The sequence below is a fragment of the Meles meles genome, chromosome 6 (assembly GCF_922984935.1).
Source record: "Meles meles chromosome 6, mMelMel3.1 paternal haplotype, whole genome shotgun sequence".
NCBI classification, from domain to species: domain Eukaryota; kingdom Metazoa; phylum Chordata; class Mammalia; order Carnivora; family Mustelidae; genus Meles; species Meles meles.
This window is the reverse complement of record NC_060071.1, coordinates 147,284,394-147,309,304: the sequence shown is the minus strand read 5'-3', so window position 1 is coordinate 147,309,304 and position 24,911 is coordinate 147,284,394. Positions and strand designations below refer to the sequence as shown.

Here is a 24,911-nt window from a genome sequence, read left to right as displayed (position 1 = left end):
CTCTGTAAGACACGTGAGGGAGGAAGGGCTCAGTGTGACACACGGCAGAAGAGGAGCTCAGTGTGACACAGGAGGGACGAGTGACGTAGCGTGACACGTGAGGGCAGAGGGGTGAAGTGTCACACCTGTGGGAAGGCATCCGTGACAGGTGAGGGAGGAGGGGCTCCCCATCACACACGAGGGAGGAGGGCCTCAGAGTGACACATGAGGGAGAAGAAACTCAATGTGACACGTGATGAGGAGGAACTCAGTGTGGCATGTGTGGGAGGAGGGGCTCACTGTGACACGTGAGGCAGGAGGGACTCAGTATGACAGGTGAGAGAGAAGGGGCTCAGTGTCACCACCCAAGAGGGAGGAGAGTGTCAGAGTGACACATGACAAAGGGGGAGCTCAGTGTGACAGGTGAGTGAGGAAGGGCTCAGTGTGACACAAGGAAGGAGGAACTCTGTGACATGTGTGAGAGGAGGGACCCAGTGTGACAGGTAAGTGAATAGGAGCCCAATGTGACACATGAGAGAGGAGGGTGTTAGTGTGACACATGAGGGGGGAGGAGCTCAGTGTGACATGTGAGGGAGGAGGGTGTTCGTGGGACATGTGAGGGAGGAGGGGGTCCAGGTGACATATGACAGACACATGAGGGGAGAGGAGCTCCGTGTGACAGATGTGGGAGGAGGGGCCCAATGTGACACATGACTGAGGTGGGGCTAAGTGTGACACGTGAGGGAGGAGGGACTGAGTATGATACACGAGGGGGGAGGAGCTCAGCGTGACACGTGTGGGAGGAGGAGCTCAGCACTCCGTGTGACATCAGAGTGAGACATGACTCAGGGTGGCACATGATGGGGGAGGAGCTTCCTCACACGTGAGGAAGGAGCGACTCACTCTGACACATGATGGGGGAGGAGCTCAGTGTGACGGGTTGAGTGAGAAGTGGCCCAATGTGACAGGTGAAGGAGGGGCTCAGTGTGACACATGAGGGAGGAAGGGATCGGCGTGACATGTGAGTGAGCTGGGCTCAGCGTGACACGTTAGGGAGGAGGGTGTCATCGTGACACATGAGTGGGGAGGGTCTCAGCATGACACATGAACGGGGAGGAGCTCCGTGTGACGGGAGGGGGAGGGGCTCAGTGTGGCACACGAAGGGGGAGGAGCTTAGCGTGACAGGTGAGAAAGAACTCAATGTGACACGTGAGGGAGGAGGGGCTTAGCATGACAGGTGAGTGAGGAGGGGCCCAGTGTGGCACAGGAGGGATCAGAGGCTCAGTGGGACCAGGAGCGGGGAGGGGCTCCGTGGGACACAGGAGCGAGGGCAGGAACCAGGAGTGGTGTTCACCCCCAGGACCACCCCTCCCTAAAAGGATGGGCGGACCGGGGTGGGGGAGGGAGCCCAGGGCACCAGGTCGGCCCAGGCACTTTGCACACACCACACTCATTGGGTTCAGAAGCCAACCCAAAAGGGCCACCCGACAATCCTAAAATTTAGACAAGATCATGTCCCGAACATAGAGTTCCACGTTGACGCCCCTGCCGTAGCTCCCAAAGCCCCCCCAGACCCTCCACCATGGAGGGCACGCCACGGTTTTGAAGGGGACTCTTAAGACAACTGAGCCACCGCGCCCCCCCCACAAGCCCATGCCCCTTCCACCAAAACATCCACAGGATCTTCATGGACACCTGAAGGTCCAAGATTCTGGCTCTCAGAGACCTAGAAACTTCCAGAACGGGTATGTGGCAACCAACACTTGGCCGAGCACAAGGCATGGACGTCGAGAGACAAAACAATCCCATCCCAGACCACCACTGTTTCAGAGAACACAAGCACACTGTAACACCCCCGACGCACCGAGGGCAGAACTCGGATTTTTACAATGGAATACATCTTGCTTTACAAAAACATGCTCGTCTGCCGTTTTCTGATTTCGCCCCAGAAACATGAACGCTGTGTCACACGTGGAGGCCCCTCCCTTCCCCCCCAACAACTACCCCTCCTCCACGGCCATGTAACCCTGCCTGGAAACCACCCCAGGGCTCAGCCATGAGGAGCAACGGTCCTGCTCCCCTCGCTCATGTCCACTTTGGTGGCAAGAGCCCAGAATCTGGTTCTTAACCCTCTGAGTGCCGACTTCTGATACTCAGGGGAGCGGCCGCTGTCCCCACTGGAAAGGGAATAAGGTGACCAGCAATGGCCGTAGGTAGAACTGGGTGATCCCCAACAAAGGGCACGGCCAGGGTGCTGACCCGGAAAACGGAGTGTCGAGAGCAGGAGCCCTCCCGGGGCCTAGGAGCGAGGACCCCTTGGACAAGTGGCGAGCTCCTGGGTTCCCGGCGCCATTTCCGAGATGTCAGCCACCAGCAGGGAAGAGAGAGAGCCATGTGCCCTCTCCCTCCAGACCCCACTCAACAGGACTTGGCTGAACCCTCCGCCCCCGTCCCCTCTCCCCCCATCCCGCCCCTCAGGTCACGTTCATTCACTCTTCTCTGCCCGCGTCCCCAGGCTGCCCGGGCCCAGGGTCTCTGTCATCCGCCGGCTCTCGTACGTGTCCCCGACGCGTGCACTCCCAAGGGCAATGTCCATTTACTTGATGCCTGGCACAGGGCCTGGCACACAGTAGACCTTCACCGAATGTGCAAACGAATGAATGAAAGCCTACCATGTACAAGGCCCTGGCGGCCAGAGGGAGCCCCGAAGCGTGGATGATGGAGGTGGCGTGGAGGATGGGTGGGTGATGGCCAGGTCCGCGGTGATGGAGGTGAGATGCCGTGCCCAGGATGACAGAGGCCAGGTGGAGATGATACGAGCCCGGGCCTCAGGCCCAGCAGCCGCAGGTGACGGTGAAACAGTGCCATGATGAGGGAGCCCGCGGTGACAGATATGCGTGACATGGAAAACCCCCACCCCCCGAAAGCTTAGAGGGTGAGGGGGAGGAAGCCAGGACCCACCAGGGGGACCTGGAAACTTCTGAAAGCCAAGGTGGAACATGAACCAGAGCCTTTACAACCGCAGCCCAGCCCGGCGTCTGGCCCGACACCCCACCACGCCCACGACACCCCACCATGCCCACGTCATCAAACGCGCGAAGCTTCCAGAACACTTACGAAGGCCGAGAACCTTGCCGGTGAGGAACAGCGGACGCCCGGGAGCAGGGCTCAGTGAACACTGTTGCCTGCATGCCCCATTAGGGAATTTTGAGCCACCAACCTCCTCCCTACCCTCCCCCAGGCCATTTTTGAATCGGCAACAATGCCAAGCTCCAGGTGTTGCAACGACATAACCTCCGCGTGTTCTAGGACACAAACGCGGTGGGCGTGGGGAGCACATGTCCCATCTACAGCGCGGTCAAAAGCTCAGAGCTGTTGAGAAGGCTCCTTTGATTTTTCCACTCTCAGCCTCACCGGCAAACCAATCGGACACACACACCGGTCTAACGTCATTCTTCGCACTTTTTCATCCGAGTCACGACGATCAGACTGTGAATCTCCGGTAGACACAGCACCTGGAGGGTAAAGGGGCGGGGTGCCGCGAGGCACGGCGGGAACTGACCTGGATCCCGCAGCATCGGGGACACGGCTCTGCTCCAGTCCGAGGCTCTGTCAAGGGCCGGGCGCATCCGCCGAGGTCTGGGAAGCCCCATCTGGTCCTGCGGTCCCCGGCCAGCAGCACAGGTGGCAGGTGCCCCCGGCGGCAGGGCAGGCGGCAGAGGCTGGGCAGAGGACCCAGCAGCACCTCGCTCAACCTGTTCCTGTCCCTCCATCCGTGAGATGCCTGAACTACCCTTTGGGCCGCCCTGGAGGCGAGGGTCTAGGGGCTGGTACGGAGGAGCTGGTTAGAGCCCTAGGCCAAGGGCAGAAGCTGGGGGGCTGCGGGAGGGGAGGGGTCCACGCCAGGACACAGAAGGGAGAGACTACTGTGTCCGCTGGCCAGAGCTGGTAAGAGCAGGTGTCGGCAGCTCACAGGGGCAAAATCCCCCCGATCTATGACCAGCCTTGCTAGGGAGAGGCACCTGGGGGCGGGGGGGGGGGGGGACAATGAAGGGGAAGGGCGCGGGAGCCAAGATTGTCACTCTCCTGCCCACTGTGGCAGAAACAGACATGGAGATGGGCTGTGGACAAAGCTTCAGGGGGCACGTGGCAGGGGTGAGAGCGGGGAGTGGGTCTGGGGGAGAAGCAGACGGCGGCCTCTGCACTCAGGGCTTAGGGAGAGATCCAATCTGTCTCTCACTTCTAGTCACCCTCCACCATCTGTCTCTCTCACCCATGCGCGCACGCACACACACAGACACGCACAAGCAGACCCTCGTACGCATGCACGCTCACACATGCGCACGCGCATGCACACAGACACGCCTACCCAGGCACCCACAAGCAGGCACGGGCACATGTCTGCCCCCCAATCAGGCCAGGGACCCTCTGCACACTGAGCCCTCCCAGGGCCAGGACCACACCTGAGCCTAACCTGGGGCAATTCCCCAGCACCGACCCAGTGCCCGCCTGTGCTGGAGGGCTGGTGAGGCCGCTGGGGTAGGTACAGGGGTGCAGACTACTTCCTGGACCTGCAGGAAAAGCTCTAGAGGCAGCATATCGGAGGCGGCGAGAGCAAAGGCTAGGGGTGGGGGGCAGCTAAGGCCTGACCCTTTGGGGTTGGGGTCACCATCAGTTCTAAGTGAAGGCAGGCACCTCCCAGTCTGGGAATCCAATTCCAGAAGGTCAGCTCTGGTGCACACGGGGGGTAGAGGCTGGGGGGCTTCCCTCCCAGCAGTGTGGTCCTCTGAGTGCTGGGCATGGAGGGCCCCGGCCCCGGCATCAGACACACGGCCCCCTCCCGGGAAGGTGAGCCCCCTGACCCCTCTATGGACAGGTGAGTATCCCCGGAATGGCCTCTGACCCTCTCTGAGCCCAGGGCGTCCACCTTGACATGGGGGCGCTGCCAGGAGCACCCAGCCCCGCGACAGGCACACTTCCACTCAACTCCACCACCAGCCAACACCAAGCAAACAAATAAAGTGCTTTGTCAAGTGCAGGTATAGAGGTCACGTTCCACAACACCCTACCAGCCCCCGGCCCACCCCACGCCCGCCCCAGTTCGAGGCCCCTCGGCTGCAGGAAGGCAGCTGCGGGGCTGCGGGCTGTCTGTGAAATGCAGAGACCCCAAAGCAGTCTAATAAACGCCTCTCTGGGGTGTGGGGTCCCCCCTCCTCTGCTGATTGCATAACACGTAGCCTGAATTTGGTCTCTTTGGGCTGGCTGGCTGGCGCCCTGCCCATCTATCCTCCTGACCCCCCCATGGGTGGGGGTCCCAGTCTCCACATGGGGGCTTTTGCTGGGACTGCCTCTCCTAAGCCCCCACGTGACTGCAGGGTGCACAGAGGGGCAGAGCTCTAAGTGTCTCCTGAGAAGTACACGGAGGACACTATTAGGAACACTGTCCCCTCGCTGGCAGGCTGGCTGCAAGCAGAACTTGCGGGAAAGTTTGCCCAGGGCCCACCTGATGCTGCCTTACCCCAGCCCCCCACTCCAGAATGGTAGCTGGTGGTTAAGACTGAGAAGGGGAAAATGATCGTCATCGGGGAGAAAACGGCAGCCCCCTGCCTCCTCTAGGAGCTGAGCTGGGGGGCGCCTGGGGGGCTCAGAGGGTTAAAGTCTCTGCCTTCGGCTCAGGTCATGATCCCAGGGTCCTGGGATAGAGCCCCACATCAGCATCGGGCTCTCTGCTCAGCAGGGAGCTTGCTTCCTCCTCTCTCTCTGCCTGCCTTTCTGCCTACTTGTAATCTCTGTCTGTCAAATAAATAAAAAATCTTTAAAAAAAATTAAAAAAAAAAAAGAGCTGAGCTAGGAGGGTCAGTGAAGTCTGGGGCCCCACTGGGTCCCTCCGGGGAAGGAAGCAGCCCCAGACTCCCCGTCGCTGATCTGTTTGGCCAGCAACAGCCACTCCAACAAGCAAGAGAAGGACAAAGTGGATGATGGGGAAACTGAGGCCCTGAGGAGGGTGTGGGGCAAACTGTGGCTGGGCCTGGCTCCCTAGACTCCTAGTCGGGCTTCCTCCTGGCCCACGCCCCCCACCCCGGAACCCCCAGAGCATCCTCACTCCCTCTGGTCTGCTTTTCTAGCATGGGGCTTGGGGCTGAGCCCCTGGAGCCTGTCACCACCGCAGTCATTCTGCCTGAGGAGGAGGGAGCTCCGGTACCAAGCCTTCCTACTTCTCTCTTGATGCTTGACTGCGGACCACCCACTCAGCCTTTGGGGTTTTTCCTGAATCTCAGTAAAATCAGAGGCAGCCTGTGGTAGGGAACGTTGACCTCCAGAGAGAGGACTGATCTTAACAGACACCAAGGAAGCAACCTTTCTCTGGGCACCATCCGGAAAAGAGGGGAGCTAACTGGGAGACCTCTCAGGGCGATCTACCCTGATGCAAGGAAAGCCCTCTACACTGAGACCACAATGGTAGCATCTGGAAGCCAGCCTCTCATGCTTGGAGGGCAGGGGCTGTGTCAAACTCATCTCCTCCCCGGGTCCAGCACAATGCCCAGCACACTCCAGAAACATCCCCGAGCTGGATGACCTTCCTGGGAGGGGCCGTGCAGGAGTCTCTGAGCGACCCTAAATCAGGGGCTCTGCCTGATGACCTAGAACTTCTACCCATCCATCCCTAACGCCTACTCTGAGCCTCGCTCCCCCAAACAGATGACTTTTTATAGCGGATTCCACATTTCTTCACGAGCACTGCAAGCCTGCCGGCTCACCCGGTTTGCATTTGGCTTTGAATTTGTTGTGGGGACTTCTAGGAAATCAGCAATGAGTGATTCTAATAATTGCTTGTTCTTGGAAACCTCCTAAAATAACTTGGCCAAATGAGGGTGGGGGTAGGGCAGGGCCGTTCTCTAAGATGACATTTCTCCTCCGCTCCGTCCCAAGTCTAGAGTTCCAGTTACTCATAAAAGAAGTTTTTGTGTGCATAGTTCCAAATGCTAATGAATTTCCAGGAAATAGCACCAAAATGATGTTGGCATCGTTAGGGTGTGTTTTTCAAGAACTCTTGCTAGCTGCTCCCTTTTCCGGCAGGCTCCAACTGCATAAAATAAGTCAGTTTCTGGGATGTGTTATTGGAGCGGTGTCTCGACGGCAGGACTGATGATACTGGAGTCTCAGAATCTCCTGGTCTAGAGACTTCAGAGTCCTCACACCGCAGAGACCGCGAATTCTCTCCTCCCAAAGTTGATGCTTTCCATGGCTTCAACTCCATGGAGTTCTCATGGCTTCTGAGAAAGTCAATGTTTTGGACCTGATTGCTTCATTGTCATGTCTCTGCTGCTTAGCAGACAGGCTGGTGTCAGCTGAGTTCCTGAAGGACCACAGCTATCAAGGTCCTTGCGGAAGAGTCCCAGCCCACAAGGCGGCTCCTTCTGGGAAGCTGCCGTCATGTCCCCATGTACTTGGAGGTGCCCCTCACCCTCCCATGCTGTCTTCAAACCCATCGTGATGGCCTGGCCCTGTCTCAGTCCCAACCTCAATGGAGCTTCCGTTGCTAGAAAGAGGCAACCGGATCTGACCAACCCCAAGGTCACAGCTTCCTGCCGGTCTGGCGAGTGGGCGTTTAGCACCTTCCCCTGGGAGAGGAGCTAAGCCGCAGAAACGAGCTTGGGTTACATTCCAGGGTCCGGCCAACTTGGCAGCCCCGTGGGTCAAGGCTGGTGTGCGGCCAGCCATGAATCCAGCCCAGCTACAAGGCATAAGACAGTGCTTTGCTGCACAGACACTCTCTCACGGGCAAGCTTCGTCAGCAGTAGCCACCCACAATCCATGATTTCGGCTGCCATGCTCTTCCTAAACACTGTTTGCTCCTGACAGGAGTCCCCACTCCACATCTTTCCTAAGGCATCTGGAACCCAGCTTCCTATGGGATCCAAATGCTACCTCTGGTGTAGGGAGGAGGGCTGCAGGCCATGGGTGGAGAGCAGAGTCCCCTCTGCTATCTCCAGTCTCAACACACCTAGTCCTGCCCAAGCAAAGTCCTGTCCAAGAAAGCCTTGAGGCTTTCTCACCAGTTCTGCATGTCTGAGCTTCATCGGAGGCAGGAGCTGAGGTTTCAACTCTGAAACATCAAGGGGACCCTTCATCGTGGGCATCTGAGCTTCATCAGAGGCTGAAGCTGGGGTCTTGGCTCTGGAACATCAAGGGACTCCCCTCACGCTGGATGTCCCAAGTTTCATCAAAGGCTGGAATGGGGATCTCAGCTCTGGAACATCAAGGGGACCCTCCTTCGGTTGCACAAGCCACACTGGAGTCTGGAGCTGAGGTCTTGGCTCTAGAACATCAAGGGGGCCACTGATCATGGACATCTGAGCTTCAACAGAGGCGAGGGCTGGAGTCTCAGCTCTGGAACATCAAGGGGACCCCTCATTCTGGACGCCCGAATGTCATCAAAGTCTGGAACTGGGGTCTTGGCTCTGGAACATCAAGGGGACCCTCATTCTGGATATTCAAGTTTCACCAAAGGCTGGAACTGGGGTTTCAGGTCTGGAACATCAAGGAGACCCTCCCTCTGGCTGCAGGAGATTGATTGAAGTCTGGAGCTAAGGTCTTGGCTCTAGAACATCAAGGGGCCACTCGTCATGGACATCTGAGATTTATCAAAGGCTGGAAATACAGTCTCAGTTCTGGAATATCAAAAGGACCCTCATTCTGGATGCAAGATCTTCACTGGAGGCTGGAGCTGGGGTCTCAGTTCTAGAACATCAAGGGGCCACTCATCACGGACATCTGACCTTCATCAGAGGCTGGAACTGGGATCTTGGCTCTGGAACATCAAGGAAGCCCTTCATCATGGACATCTGAGCTTCATGGGAGGCTGGAGCTGGGGTCTCAGCTCTGGAACATCAAGGGCCTCCTTCATCATGGACATCTGAGCTTCATCAGAGGCTGGACCTGGGATCTTGGCTCTGGAACATCATGGAGATCCTTCATGATGGACATGTGAGCTTCTTCAGAGGCTGGAGCTGGGGTCTCAGCTCTCGAACATCAAGGGGCCCTTCATCGTGGACATCTGAGCTTCACTGGAAGCTGGAGCAACGGTCTTGGTTCAGGAACATCAAGGGGGCTCTTTCTTCACGGACATCTGAGCATCACTGGAGGCTAGAGCTGGGGGTCTCAGCTCCGGAACATCAAAGGGACCCTTCTTCACAGACATCTGAGCTTCATCAGAGGCTGAAGTGGCAGTCTTGGCTCTGACACATCAAGGAGGCCCTCCGTCACGGACATCTAAGCTTCACAGGAGGCTGGAGCGGTGGTCTTGGCTCTGGAACATCAAGGGGGCCCTCCGTCGTGGACATCTAAGCTTCATCGGAGGCTGGAGCGGCGGTCTTGGCTCTGGAACATCAAGGGGGCCCTCCATCATGGACATCTGAACATCACCAGAACCTGGGGGTCTGTCCACCATGGGCAGGACTCTCCAGGCCCCTTGGCCCCATCTTGGCTGGGATGGACTCATCTCAGCGGGACACACTCTGGAAGCCTTCTTCTCTTTGTCTCCATGCTGCCTGGCCCATACTCTGCGCTGTGGGTGTCTTCATCTCCATCAGGGACTGGAGTCAAGTCTCCTTGGCTTGAAACATGGCCATGGGCACCAAGGTGGTTCTTTCTTTCTGCAAAGGGGCCATGGTCAGCCCCTTGCACTCATGGTACGACTCTCCTGTGGTTCTCTTAGGGCACCTCCCTGTGTGGGGGTGGGGAGGGGAGGAGAGGAGGGGAGGAAGAAGAGAAGAAAGAGGAAGAGGAGGAGGAAGGAGGAAGAGAAGGGAGGAAGGTGGTGATGAAGGAGGAAGGAGGAGGAGGAAGAGGGAGGAAGAAGGTAAAGGAGGGAGGAGGAGGTGAGGGAGGAGGCAGTAGAGATGTGTTTGATGTTGATGGTGGCCGAGGCAGAGGTCAGCCTCTCCTTTCCCACTGGTTGCGTGTCCAGATCACCTGTTCCTTGGCAAAGCCTGGTGTGCCGACCCCCAGGACTCGGTGGGGGCTTGGGTCCACGGCTCCCTTGCCCTTGTGCCTCTCAGTCACCATTCGGCCAACAGCCTGACTTTCCTGAGCTGGGTCTCGGGGGCACCGGGCTCAGTGCCCGTGCTGGTGGGGACAGCAGCTGCTTCTGGGGGTCCGCCCCTGCAGCCTCCTTGGGTCCCGCTGAGCTCAGTAACCATCCTGTGCGGTGAGCGTCGGCCCCAGGTCACCTCCCGGCTGGCCGCACGCACACCGTCTGCTCGAGCAGGAGCACAGCTCTGCCTGGCCCCGGCAGGACCCTGGGAGGAGCGCCGGTGGAGGGGAGGAAGAGCTGCAGCCCGGGGCAGCCCCTCTGGGGCTCTAGAAACCCCAAAACTGCGCTCAGCTCCGACTTCCTCCACTCCCCGGCTACATTCCTTTCTGGAAAGGAAACTGGCATCCCATACACCATTAGAAGGAGGGGGACCCGCCCGAATTAGTTCACCCCAACACGCATCAGCCACAGGAGGTCAGCGTGGGCTCCCCCGCCCTCCCCGCCCGCCACACACCCCGGGGGCAGGGGGCAGCCCCAGCCAGACAGGACACCCAACAGTCACCCGACAGTCACCCGACAGTCGCGCTCCTCATATTAGTAGCACACCCATCACCGCTGTTGTTAAGGCAAGAAACACATTTATTGAGAGCACAATAGGGTGTGCCAAGCCCCAGGTCAGGCGCTTTCAAACCACATCACTCGCTCCTCACAACAACCCTGTGAGGTAGGTGTCCTCAGGTGTGGGCCAGTGAACGCTCCGAGGTTCCCCCAAGTCTCAGGGCTCCTGAGGGGTGGGCAGGGGTCCAGCCCACGAGTCTGAGCCTCAGATCAGTGCAGTCCATCAGTCAGAGGACGGGTGGCTACGCAAGGAGAGGCCAGGAGGGCTTGCCCCTCCTCGCAGGGGGCGGCCCTGGTCCAGAGTCTTTGGGTCCGGCCTGTCCCGCGGGGACGTGTGCAGGGTGTCCCTGTGGCTGCGGAGGCTGAGAGACACACAGGTGCAGATGAAGGGGCCCGCTCCCCGTCTCACTGGCTGACAAGAGTTCTCATGCAGACAGGCAGGCCGGGGGGGCGAGCAGAGGGAACAGCCCCCGGGACTGGACACCACCGGACAACACAGGGAGAAGGCCCCGGCTCCCCGCAGCTGTGGGGGGGCCAGGGGAGCACCAGGCACCTGCTCCAGCCCCGTCTAGCTAGTGCCCCTCCATCTCTGGGCTCCCCCACCCGCAGAGACTTCCAGAAGCGTAGCCTTAGGACCTGACACCTTCCTGCACCATGACCTCTGCAGGTCCTTACCTTACCACCCCCAGATTCCAGAACACTTGCCCTTTCTGAACACCACCCAGCTCTCCTGTCCAAACCACTGCCAACTAAACTTGGATATTCTTTAAAATACCAGCCTCTCCCTCCTCTGGGGGTTCCTGAAAGTTCTCCTTGATCCCACCTCCCCCACCCACCCCACCCCTGATACCTTTGACCTCAACTCCCCTCCCCACCCTCTCCTTGTTAAATCTCTGTATTTAAAAGCCAACCCTTCCCTCCCTCCCTCCTGGCCTCCCAGAGCCGGCCGGGTGCTTCCCTGACGTCCTCCACGCCACACACCAGCCACTCAGGTCGCCACAGTTCTGGGGGGCACAGGGCTTCGGGAACCAGTGCCCACAGGCCACAGGGCACTGTGGTCAGACCCAGGGCCCATCGGAGAACAAGGGGTGAGGCCACCGGTGTGCCAGGTAACAAAGCATTTATTTTCACAGAAACAATGTCATTGAATCCCACAGTAACCGTGCCAGGGAAATGTGACTATTTCCGGGGTACAAGGGAGCAAAAAACAGCCACGCCCAAGAGTGGCCTCGAACCCAGACCTTGATTCTCTGAACCAGCATACAGGGTGCAGTAAGGCACACGGCCTGCACTTGGGGCTCACCGGCGTCCTCGAAGCGGATTCTATTGTTCCATACCCATTCTACAGGTGGGAAAACCAAGACACGGGGTACCAGTGACCTGCGCAAGGCCACCACACTGGCAAACGGTGGCGCCAGGACAAGAATTCAAAAGAGTGAGACCTAGAGAGTCCTGTCCCTCAACCTGTGCCCAGGTACCGTGCTTTAGGGGGTGAGAGCGGATGAAAGGAACCAAGGTCTGGAGTCCAATCCCCTCCTTGTTTTGGGGGTGCCTACAGCTGCATCTCAGACTTGGCCCATGTCTTACAGATTAATTGTCACCCACGGTGGGAACAGAGACATCTCAGGGGGAGACGTCCACAGCCTCAGGGAGAGTGTGGGCATAACCAGGGCCAACCCTCCAGCCTGGGCATTCCCAGTGCCCTGTTACAGGAATCACTTGGGCCACAACACAAACAAGGACCCTTGAGCCTAAATGAAGTTTTATTCTAGACATAAATACTTCCAAAAACGTGCAGAAGACAGACATTTCTATCCGGAGGAACCCTCCTCTGGGCTGCACCTTCCCCGGGAGGGAGGAGACCCCCACCACACATGGAGACCCTCGGGATTTTCCCTGCAGAGTCTTTGCCAAGAAAACACACTTCCCCCCCAAAGAAACAAAGTGGACTCGACTCGCCTATCAGCTGACCATCAATTCCGTTCTTCCCGTCCTGCCTCGTCAGGCCGTGGGCATCTATTAGGCGCCTACTAGTGCCTTGAAGGGTCAGAGAAGCGTAGCTCTCACCTGCCCTCAGGAAACGCGGACCCAGCCCTGCCCATTTCTAGGAGTGGTTGGGATACCAACGATGGGTCACACAAAGGCCTAAGCTTCCAGGAGCCTGAGGCCCATCGGGGAGCAGACATCTGAACACAGACTCAGAGTCCCTGGGAGGAGGGCCCTATCAACCTGTCCCTCCCATGGGGTCCCTCAGGAGCCGGGAGGCCAGGCTCCCCGCCCTGCTCAGACATGTTCTCAAGGATGTGGGATGTCCACGGGCCAGAAGGCAAGAACGACACAGCGCAAGCCCCCACAGCGAAGCCCAAGGGAGGGGAGGATGGGGGAGCGGGTGCTGGTGCCCCTGGCAGCAGGTGCAGGTCTGGCATGAGGCCCAGACCTCACAATCAAAGGCTAACACCAGGGGAGCCTGAGTGGCTCAGTGGGTTAAAGCCTCTGCTTTCGGCTCAGGTCATAACCCTGGGATCAAGACCCGCATCAGGCTCTCTGCTCAGCAAGGAGCTCTCTCTGCCTGCCTCTCTGCCTACTTGTGATCTCTGTCTGTCAAATAAATAAATAAAATCTTAAAAAAAAAAAATGCTAACAGAAGTGGCCAGGTGGCCAGCTGCGAGGGCCATAGAGTGGTCAGGTCCTGCCCACCAAGGCTGTGCAAGCAGGAGGGAGGCCAGTGAGGCTTCTGCTGGGGGAGGGCAGGGCAGGAGAGAGGCTGGGGAACTCCAACCCACCCGGGGCCTCAGAACGCTGCTCCCCTCACGCATGAGACAAGGGCCAGGCGAGAAACTCAGGAGTCTCCTGAGATAACCCCCCCACCCCAAAATGACTCCTAATGCCTCATCTAATGCGGCCAAGCTTCCAAGTCCCACTTGGAGCCAACCGAGCTCTGGAACATAACTGACCCCCTGCCAGGGGTCAAGCACACGCGGGCCAGCAGAGGCCGGCCTCAGTCACTGGGAGAGCTTGGCCGGCAGGGTCAAAGGGCACGGTTCAGCCTGGCTCTGATCCCCGCTGTCTCTGACCCTAGCTCCCTCATCGAGAAACTGGGCCCGCACCCCAGTCAAGCAGGAAGCTTGTGGGGTAGAGCGGCTCACAGCCCTGCCCCCAGACCAGACTGCAGACTGACTTCTCCACCTTCCAGCCAGAAAAAGAGGGAAGAGGGGGTGTGAGGAAATGAGGAACGCAAGCCTCTCCCCTGCAGGGCAGAAGACAACGTCCCCTCGTCCTGCCTGGCAGACTCGACCTTGGGCACACACAGACGTCTGCAGAAGCCGCCCCAGACACGGAGTCGACAGGTACAGCAAAGCCCCAAGCAGTCCTCCCCAGCCAGCAGCAACCTCCATGTGAGAAGCAGCAGCCAGGATGGAAAGTGGGACGAGGGGGGAGGCTCCAAGGAAGGAAAAAAGCCATCACTCATTAATCAAACCAGTATTCACCCTGGGCCAGCTCGCTAAGTGCTTGCAGACCGCTCAGCCTCTGTCTTACACGTTCCATTGACTGCTGAAACACGACCAGCGAAGGTTTGAACTTTCCAGACAACCCTCAGCATTCGACCATTCCCAATGAGAGCCAGAGTTTGATCAGCTCTGTTGTAATGGACCTAGCCCCTGGCCTCACAACCACCCAGTGGAAGGAGCTTTCTGGTGACCCAGCAGAGAAAAGGAGACTGAGGGTCAGAGAGGAGAAGGGACTCGCTCAACACCGCCCAGTTCGCTAGATGCCCCCCCCCCAGGGGGTCTGCCAGGTTCTAACTTCTAACACAGAACACCGACGGCTGAAGTTTCATCACACGACACCCCAAATGAGAATCCTGGTTTTCCGACAACACACGTCATACAGAAGTCCGTAAGATACAATACAACAATTGTTAACAGGTTAATCAGGAGTGAAATATAAGCTCTTAGGAAGGGTTTTAACATCTGCCGCTGGCGTTTGGTTACAGTTTGTGGTTTGGCCATTCACCCACGCGTCCAGTCAACAAAAATGGAAGGTGACCCCTACCACTGGCTTGGTACTGTGTTAGGCACCCGGGCTGCTGGCATTTGAGCCCCAATGTTGGTAACTGAGAGAGGGGACGGTGCAGATTCTTTGATGGCTGGTACCTAATATTTCGGTGGGTGGGGGCGGGGCGGGGTGGGGAGGGGGGCACTGCTAAGGAGAGGTCTCTTACGGAGGGAGGGATGTGTGTTAAGTGCCGCCCACAGGCCAGACACAGCGGTAGGCAAGACCCAGTGGGTGCTTCCAAACTGTTACAGAGGTGAGCGTGAACACGTACCCCAGGGGGGCAAGGGTGTTGCCCAAAGAGGCCCCCATCCCCCTGGCATAAAGGTCCCTGCCAGAAAGACTTCTATCTAACCCACGACGTCATGCCCACGTAGCACCCCATCCCACGATGCCTGCTGCCCGTCTGGCAAAGCGATTTCCCGCTAACCTGCTGAGTCAGGCTGTCCCCCCCTCACCTGCCATCCACCCCCAGCAGCCCCCCGGGGGCACGCACACCGCCTGGTCAGAAACCCAGTTCAAAGCCTTGGTTACAACAATCCTCACAACAGCCCTGCGAGGTGGGTGCCATTGTCCCCCCAGAAGACAGACTCAAGCTGTCACGATCAGTTTAAACCACACACGTTTGTCCAGCTCCGGGGTCCTGGCTTTGCCCACTAGGCCCTCTCTCCAATGCAATGAATAAACCGCAGAATTCTAAGCAGGAGCCCCAAGACTTATGCCTTGTTCCATACGGGCAGCAGTGAGCTAAAGGGTGCGGGGGTCTCCCCAGCCTGGGACCCGCGTCGACACTCGGGGCCATGTCCAGGTTCTCGAAGCACCACGTGCATTCGATGCCTGGGTCTGCCAACAGATCATTCCGAGCAGACCCCCGCACGGGGCATGAACCCAGTCACCTCCGTGTGCAATCATCTCTCCCAATTTTCTCTAAATAGAACCCACCATTAACTAATTTCGAAAGGGACAGGAATGGCTCTAGGATCACCACCAGGCAAGACCAGGGTTCCTAATGACTTAAAAGCCAGCTCACGGCCAGAAGCAGCCGTCCATCTCCGACCCCCCGGGCCGTCACTCTGGCCTCTTAAGGACACAGGTTATGATTTCTGGACACCTGGGGACACACTTTGCTGATTACCAATCAACCTAGTTTTGTAAGGAACAAAGTCAGGGAGGGCAATCAAGCTTCCCATGGAACTTGGGTCTTGAAGTTGGGGGAGCCGAGCCAAGGGTCAAGCCTTCTGCTGACACAAAGACGCGGCCCCTTGCAGATGGGCTCGTCTTTTCTTCCAGAAGGAGATAATCGGGATGAGTCCCTGGGAACCAGCTCCAGTACAGCACCGGCCAACTTGAAAAAATGAGGTGCGGACTGTGAAGGAATGAAGGGGTGAAGGAATGAAGGGGTGAGTTACAACCACTGCCATCCAGTGGAGAAGCAGGGAGGCTGAAGGCAAAGCTCATGGCAGGGACCATGCACCAGGCAAGGCGGCCTGGGGAGGACTCCTCCGCTCTCGGGCGGGGGGCCCTCTCGGACCCCGGCCCCGGATCCGCCGCGGTGGGGGATGCCTGGGAAAGCGCCATGGGGACAGAAAGCCGTGTGGGTGACGGTGGCAGATGAGTCCAGCTGGGACGTGCTCAGAGCAGTGACCCCGGAGGAGAAAGCTCTAATAAGGGTGTTCGCTTCATGACCACAGCCCATGGTGCTACACAGACCGCCCAAGATGAAAAGGCTTGCTTTCAGGGAAGGGAGAGGCCAAAGCACCAGGTCAAGAAATGGAGGCCAAGTGCGCAGATGAATGGACGGATGGGTTAAACCAAGGCTGGCAGTCACCGCTGGCCTCCCAAGCCTCGGTGCTGGGCCGGACAGGTGCATGACTCATTCTGACGCAGGCAAACAGCGCTCAGTGCTGTAGTAGAGGGCTCGGCGGGAAGCAGCAGGGGGTGTTCTGGAAGGGAGGGCAAGCCCTCCGCGGGTGACACACCCTCCCCAAATGGTCTCGATGGCCTTTGAGCCCAGGTTAGTTTGTGGTGGGGCACGAGGGGAAACCCAAGAAGACCATGGGGTCCAATCTGCTCCTTGGATCACAGAATTGAATCGCCCCATTGAAGAAAACCTGAAGGGTTCTCCACCAATCCCGATCCAGTATGTCCCATCCGTCTAAGGACTCAGGGACATTTGCTGACACATCACAGGACACTAGGAATGCTAAGGACAGCAGATGGCCTCTCCTGATTCCCTACGAGGTGGTAAATGACGGTCCAGGGGGCTGACTCCCTCAAAAGGGAACAGGGCTGGGTGTCAGGGCTGGTGGGAAGTCACCAGCTAATGGCCCGAGATGCTAGGCACGGTTCTCTGGACCTCAGAGGGTCAAAGAGCTATTCCTGTCCCACGAGAGTTCCAGAGAGTGAGGTGTAGTTTATAAGTCATAAATGCATGAACCCACCCAGGGAATGCGATCTTAAACGTTGTCAGGCTACCAAATGGGAAATGTCCCCACCCCCCATCTCCAGGAAGAAGCAAATCCTTGTCAAATAGATCTCCAAGACCATCTAGACCCACCCCACACCTGCTATGTGAATCCCCTTTAAACTACCCCCATCAAGGGTCTGCCCAGCCTGCCCCTTGAATGCCTCCAGTGACAGAGGACTCACTACATCCCCTCCCATTCCATCCTTGACCAGTCTCACCAGAAAGCCATGACCCAATGGACTTGGACAAACAGTTCACAGAAGAGAAAATACAATTGGTTAACAAGGATAGGTGAAAATGCTTGACCTTCATTAGCAATCAAAGCAATGCAAGTTAAAATGACAGAAAAGCACTGTTTAACAGAGAAAAACTAGCAATATCTTAACAAAATGCTAATACATCGCTGGACATTGTAAAATGCTCTAGGCCCTCAGAAATCAGTCAACATCCACACAGACTCCCTGGCCTTTCGCTCAAGCAGCTCGACCCCAGGAAAACCAGTCACATTCAGCACTCACGCTCTCACCCATCCGTCCACCACGCGGCATCCACACCATGGCGGGCACTGGGGGTACAAAGACCAATCTGGAAAGCTCCTCGCCCTTCAGGGGCTCACAGTCTAGCAGGAGAAACTGGCATGCCATGAAGCAATGGTCATTTCAGGGTGAAGGAAAGCAATTCGTTAAGAATGAGAAAGAGTGGATGTGCGCAAAGCCATTCGCCGTGGTGGGATTCAGAGCGTTAGGGGAAGAAACAAAAAGATGAGTTATACATCACAGTAGCAAGTAGGCATTGCAAATGATGACCTATAACCGCTCAATGGGACGCAACACAGCCAGTGAGGCGATGATTTTTTTTTCATGGAATTAAAAAAAAAAAAAACGCTGATGACAAAAATATTGCATGGAAAATGCAGGATATATGTGGTGAAGAAGGCAAGGTTTAAAGGTTTCAAAACTGAATGCTTGTTTGAAAAAAAAAAAAAAGGTGTCCATTTAAAAAAAAAAAAAAAAGTATGCCCACAGACAAGAATGCGAAGGGGAAAGAGACAGCGAAGGGGAAAGAGACAGCGGCGTGACACGGCAGGGTGATGGGTGACCTCCTGCTCTAGGTCATGAGCCATCCACACCGTTTACATCAGGAACACGAGGGGGGCCTTGGCCTGTCTGCCCCTGAGGCCTGGTCTCCAGCCTCCAGCCTCTGGGAGGTGAGCCCTGGGGCTGAGCTTCCAGAGGAGGGAGTTGGGAGTCACAGAGGAGTCTAAGAGCTCCTGGTGTCACCAGGGGAAGGATTTGTGCACAGAGTGCATGCAAAAGTCCAAGTCCAAGAGAGAAAATTGGCTCTTGTTTTAGTAAGTTAAAAGAAAGAAAAACACACTGAAGATGTGCCCTGATCAGAGGGGAGCACTGAGATCCCAACTTGGAGCTCATGGGTGGGTCAGGAACGATAGGGGCCCCACGGGAACCCCCACTCTGCCTCCTGCAGTCATTGGTGGGGCGGGAGGGGCACCGGGGGGGGAGCCCTGTCCTGAATCTCAGCATCCCAGAAGTGTAGACCCTTAGAACACCAGATTTAAAACTCTGAAGGGCCAAAGACTCTGAGGGTCCTGACCTGACACCCCTCACGCCCTCTGCATTCCTGAGGACAGACAATCGCCTGGATCCCAAACCACACATCCGTCAGAGCACCCGCAGGTCTCCCTGGAGCTTCTCCCACTGGCCCATTTCCAGCCCCTGGGACCCCTCCGCAGCCCCTCTGACACGGGGAGAAGACTCCCCCAGAGGTCTGTTCCTCTTCCTCCGCTTCCTCCAGGCGTTTAGCTGTGGCCCCCTCCTCCTCCTCCTCCTCCTCCTCCTCGTCCTCGTCCTCCTCGTCCTCCTCCCCCTGCCCCCCTCCTCCTCCCTGCACACCCAACATTTTAAAGCCTTCCTGCACCTCAACTGACTTCAAATAACCACAGAAAGGTTCCCCTGCCCTGCCCCCACCCTAGAGAACATGGTGACATGTGGGTTGGTCAGGGAAGCTCTTTGGGGGGATCCCTGGGTTAGCAGGTGCCTCAGGCTTCCTGAGCGCCTGTCCCCAGGCTTCCAGCCAATTGAGGCAGAGCCCAGAGCCCCTGGATTCCTACGGAGGAGAAGGGCAGAGCCCTGCAGCCCCAGCACACAGACCCACGTGGCCCTGCTCCCATGGCCCAGGCATGTGGTCCTGGAGGCACAGGTGGCTCCGGACGAATGAATGCCATGGACCATTCCGGACCACAGGAGAGGCGTGGAAGTCACCCCAGTCCCCTCACTCGCTCCTCACGTCCCATCTCGAACTCTACAGTATGAATCGTGCGCCCCCTTCACTGCCCTGAGGGAACACCTTCAGCGTGGCCGCCCCCTCCCCCCAGCAGTACCCCCCACCCCTGCGCCTGCTCCCACCCAGGGTCCAGAGCCACTGCAGGCGTTAGCCCCGCCCCGGCCCCGCCCCGGCCCCGCCCCTCTGGGATCCGCGTGCTCCCCGCCCCGCACCTAGGCGGCACCTCCTGCTCAGGGCACTTGTCACAAATCCAATTTTGGTTTCCCGTCCCGAAGGGACACTGAGAGGTCAACAGGGCCTTGGGTTGTAGTTTTCGCAGACAAACAGGCACGTAACACACAACTGCACAAATCCTGTCCACTACAGAGAGAGGAGACCGGACAGACCCCGGAGGCCCCGGGGTCAGAGATGTCAGTACACACGACCTTCCCGACCTGCCGGGGCCCCCGGGGGCAGGTCAGGAGAGAGGACAACTCCAACGCACACCCCAACGCAATCGCTGCCCAATACAGAAGACATCAGAGAACAGGCGAGAAGACAGGGAGGCCTTGAAACGGGCTCTGGGGATGCCATGTCAAGGGGGCCCGGATCCCGGGACCACATCTGCACCCGGGCCGAGGTGCGCCTGCCCCGCACTGAGAAAGGCAAGCGGCCACCGCTAGGCCAGGCTAGAGGGCGCATGGGCACCTTCCAGAAGGTTTCATGAACAAGGTTTCTGGTGACCCGCCCCTGGGCGCCTGGGTCACGGGGCTCCTGGCCCGGAGCCCGCCTTTCCCCGCACACCACCCCGCAGCCCTGGGGCGGCCCGGGGCCTCCTGCTCCCTGCCCTCTGCTGCCCCCTGGCGGGAAGAGCCTCCCTCACAGGTGACCCAGCCCAGGGAGGGGCCGAGACCCCCACCTGGCCCCGCACCCCTTGTTCACGCAGCCTTCTGCAAGGCCCCGGCCAGAGCCTGCCGCCTCCCCAGGGCTATGGACAGGGCACCGCCAACACGCGGATGGGCGTCTGCCCCCACCATCCATCCGAGCGGGAAGCTGAGGCCCTTCCAAGGTGACGGATGGGGAAACTGAGGATCGGAGGAATGAGGTGAACGGGCCCGCGCGGCCAGGACACGCCCCAGCAGTCCGGCCCCTCCCTGCCAGGCCGAGTGCCCGCGCCAAGCACGCAACATGCCAAGAGCCATCCCTCTTCCTCTCCTCTCGCTCAGCCGGCTGGACTCAGGGCCCAAGAAATCCCTGTCTTTCTCCCTTCCCTCTCCCCTTCCTCCTTCTGTGTTCCTCCCTTCCTTCCTTCCTCCTCCCTTGTTCCTTCCCCACCCCCCTTCCAGCTCCCCCTCTCTATAGTCCTCCGCAGACAGAGCCTTGGGTGTGCAGAGCCCCCTTCACAACCCTTAGCTATGTGCCCACCTCGCATTTTTTTCCCAATTCCTTTCTTATTTCTTCCCAAATCTCACCTTCCTGACTTTCTATGACTCCTCCCCACAGGAAGATGAGTCCAGTTCCCCCATCTGGGGCCCTCCTTTCCCTTCCTGGTCCCCTGTGAAAGAGCCCACTGGGTGAGCCCCCCTCCCCAGTGCACGCCAAGCACCAAGCCCGGTGCCCATCCGCAAACTCTCTTTCTGGCCCTGAGCCAACCACTATACGTAGGTATTTATTCTTTCCTTTACCGGGCGCCATTGCATCTGTTTCATTAAAGTGTGAGAAGGCACAGCCTCGTGATGGGGCGAGCTGTTTCCTTTATTTTTTCATTTATGCTCTGAGAGGAGTAATGCATTAATCTATTTAAGGAGAGTGTCTATAAACTAATTCTAATCCCTCGTCACACAAGCTCTCCCAACTCTCCATTTGTCACTGTGGTTGTTTTCATGTTTATTATCTTCCATTTTTGGTCTTTTGCTTCTTTTTCCACTCCCTCCACTTCCCTTGTTCTAGAACCAGGAACTGATCAATCTCATGGACCTTTAGGACCGAGGAGCTCACGGCTAATCCTAACAGAGCCTGCGCCTTCCGACACACCGGCCGTGACCTCCTCTGGTGTCCTCCCCTCTGCCTCGGTTCTCCTCCTCTCTCTCCCCCTCTGTGGCTCGGTCCCTGTGTCTTTTTGCTCTTGTTGGGGGGGGGGGGGGAGGCTCAGGTGCCCAGAGTCAGATGAGTGACAGTCCCAAGGGCAGTGCTCTCCTGGCAGTCCTGGGCATCTCCATTCTAATTCAGTCATCCCTGGGTCCATTCATTCTTTCTGTCACCTTTTTATTTCAATATTTATTCTTTATTTATGGACCTCAGGTGCACAGAATTGGATTAGCCGTAATCTGTGACTCCCAGAGCCTTCGCAGCGCCCGTGGACGTGAGGCTTCCCTTTGTTCATTCATTCCTCGCACTGGCGATTCGGGTCAGGATTTATTTCCCCATCTCCAGAGCCCAGTTTTGAATCAGTCGTAACTCCGGGCTCCCGCCGCCTGCTCATGTTCTTGCTCTGCTGTGGGCCCTCTCTCTCTCTCGTGGGTCGCGGGTCGGTCTCTTTATTTACGGTCATGTTTTTGTCATTCATAAACCCGGGGGCCCCAGATCTGAATGAATGTGGACGATCAGTGCTAAGCCAGTTCCCTCTCCTACAAGTCACTGTTTGACCTATCAATTCATTATTTTTTATAGTTTTTTTTTTAACTTTTTCCCCTTCTTCATTGTTTCGTTTTGTTTTCCTCCCACTCTTTCCATCATTCTCACTGCCTTTCACTCTGCTGGAAATCAGACACCTTCCTCACCGGGTAACATAAACCTTTTTTCTCTCCTACTCCTTCCCTGGAGCACTCACGTATTCATCCAGGCCTTCTCCCTAGTTAAGTAATTACTCTTTTGCCCCTAGAGTTAGGTGTGTCTACACATAACTGCGGGCCCGCTCATCTATTGCCCCCGCCCCCGTCCACTCCCAGCCCCCAGCCCGTTCTCATGCTTCTCTCTGCCTCTCTCCTTTCTTGCGTCTTTTGATCTGACACCCAGTCGCCGCAGACCCCTGAATCCTAATGCCTCCTGCAAATGGCCGTCCCTGACCTCTGTGGCTCCGTGGTTCCTTCCTTCCTTCCAACCGTTCTCCCTTCCTGTTTTCTTTTTCTTTATCAGCTACTTGTTCCACTAATAATGGATATGAGCGCTCAGACTGACCTACGACCATCCATGGTTCGAGCCCAGCCCAGCCCACGGATCTCCGCCCTGGCCCCCATCTCTCCGTCTGGTTGCCAACCACCCTGAGAGCGGTCCTTCCCTCCAATGCCAGCTTTGAGTCTCCCCTCCACCTGCCTGCCTTCCTTCCCCTGGGGCTTCGGGGCCCCGCTGAGATGAATAACAGCCCTGCTGCCCCCGTTCCCGTTCCCCCCTCGGTTTCTCTGGATCCTGATTTACCTGTTGATTTACAGACGTCTTACTCGGTGGACAGCACCCTGGCTCGCGGAACTGGACTCACTCTAACTTCTGCTGCGTGATAGCCCTGCGCCCCGAGCCCCACCGCCATCCGCCCGCACCAGTGTTCACCCGTTCCCGGATTTCTGCACCTGCTCCTTTTCCCTCCATGCTTCTTGACTTTTATCTGGATATTTTCCTTTATTCTCCCTTGTATCCTTTCACGGGACAGACTCAGCTCCCAGGACTGGGGGACACCACAAGCCCCTGCCACCATGCTCCCATCCGGGTCTAGGAGTTTCCATCACTCACTCTCTCTTCTTGGCTTTCTTTCATTTCGGTATTTATCTATTCATTTACGTGTGCCTGGAGTTAGAAAACTTCTGGTAAAAGTGAACTCACTTCTTTGGTGTCCTGGGTCCTCTCTCTCTCTCTCTCTTTTTTAACCTGTTCTTCAAACTCTTGGCTGCTGATTTATTTGTCTATGCCAGGAGGCCGCCTGCGGACTCGTTGTAACGCCTGGTCTGCGATCGCCTCGTGTATTCCTCCTTATATACTTGTGCATGCCCTAATCTAAGAAAATACTAGTTCTTCCTTTCGTTTCCTGTTTACCTTTTGCCGTGTTCTCTCTCCTCCTCCAATCACCTGCTCCCTCACGTCCCCTCTCATACCTGTTCGATTTTCATGGGACTCACCCTCTCGTTCTCACCAGGGCTTGGGCAATCCCTTCAGTGACCTTCTCTTTAGGCTTTTTCATTTTAATTGTGCTTTGACACACAAAAAGCCACGTACAGGGCCCCGATGAGACGGGAGGGAAGCATGCACCATGAACCTGTCATCGCGATCCTTGTCCTAAACCTACCCATCACCTCCAGAAGCTTCCTCCCGCCTGGAAGGATCGTCATCATCGCCATCATTCATGGTCAGAACACTTCACAGAAGATCTAGCCTCCTAGAGGGTGTGTAAACACACGACACGACCCTGTGGCCACTGGCTTCTGCGTTTCCACCCCTGGGTCCTTCGCTCTCTTATTTACATTTTATTCTTTTACTGGTGAACTTCAGGGACTGTCTATTTACATCACACCTATGTCTGGGTCTACAATGACTGGGTGTCAGCTCGTGAGTGGCTCTCTTTACACACTGACCAAATACTTCACTGATTTAGAGATCAACGTCCTTCGCATCGGACGGGATCTCGGTCACGGCACTCTCATCCCGGCTTGCTCCCTTCTTTACCTAGTTATGTGTTCATCCACTCCTTCCTGCTTTCACTCATCCAGCCACGGGCCCTTATTTGGATCAAGTAACAGATACCCATGAAATGACCTCCCAGTAAGAGAAACAGAACACCCACAGTATCTTAGACCCTCCTGCTTGCTCCCACCAAACTGACCACCGAGGCACAAGCCACAGTCCCTAACACATACACATGGCAGATGTAGGCACGGGCAGAGTCAAGGTTAGTGCAGCAGGCTTGCCCCACTCCCCGCCCCCAGGGCTCACGTCCTAGACCAACAGGGACAGATATATAATTAGGGCCGGCTTCCCCAGGCCCCCTCGGCAGGGCAGACGCATCCCTCCCTGGACCCCAGTGAATGGCCATCCCCATGAGAAACCTGTTTCAAGACCCCAGAGTACACAGAGACACACACACACACGTTGAACACAGTCTCCCCAGTGGGAAACGACAGACACGGCGTTCATTTCTAAATAGACGGCTTTGTCTGTAGCAATATGAAAATATTTTGGCCTTTCAAGGCAAATACAAAAGAAACTACCCATTACCATTGCTGAGTGTCTCAGTCCCAAACAATAAAGAACTTGAAGAGGTTTAGCCGGAAACTTTGAAGACAGAAAATCTGCCCATTCTGTTTTCCAGACATTTCGAGGGGGTGAGCGAAGGTCATTGGAGCTGGAAGCCCGTTGAGAGGCTGGTCCCTCGGCCCGCGTTTTTTCCTTGGCCCTTTGAAGGGCCCCCAGCTCACAAGGGCACTTCCATCCTAGTCTGCCCTGGGGCACAAGAGCCAAAGGGACACTCAATAATGAAAGGGCCATTCATGGAGA

The 24,911-nt window shown here is 57.0% G+C and overlaps 1 long non-coding RNA gene across 6 annotated transcripts in view; it reads right to left on the bottom strand.

Moving 5' to 3' along the window:
- Positions 1-10,647: 10,647 nt before the first annotated feature.
- The window catches only part of LOC123943751, a 33,553-nt gene continuing 19,289 nt past the window's right edge, over positions 10,648-24,911 (bottom strand). For 4 of the 6 annotated variants that reach the window (XR_006818662.1, XR_006818661.1, XR_006818660.1 and 1 more), the window contains one exon: positions 14,483-24,857. This is a non-coding gene — a long non-coding RNA (uncharacterized LOC123943751). Of the gene's footprint in view, positions 10,996-14,482; positions 24,858-24,911 lie in introns of those variants that run through there. The other 2 variants (XR_006818664.1, XR_006818665.1) reach the window with 2 other exon arrangements.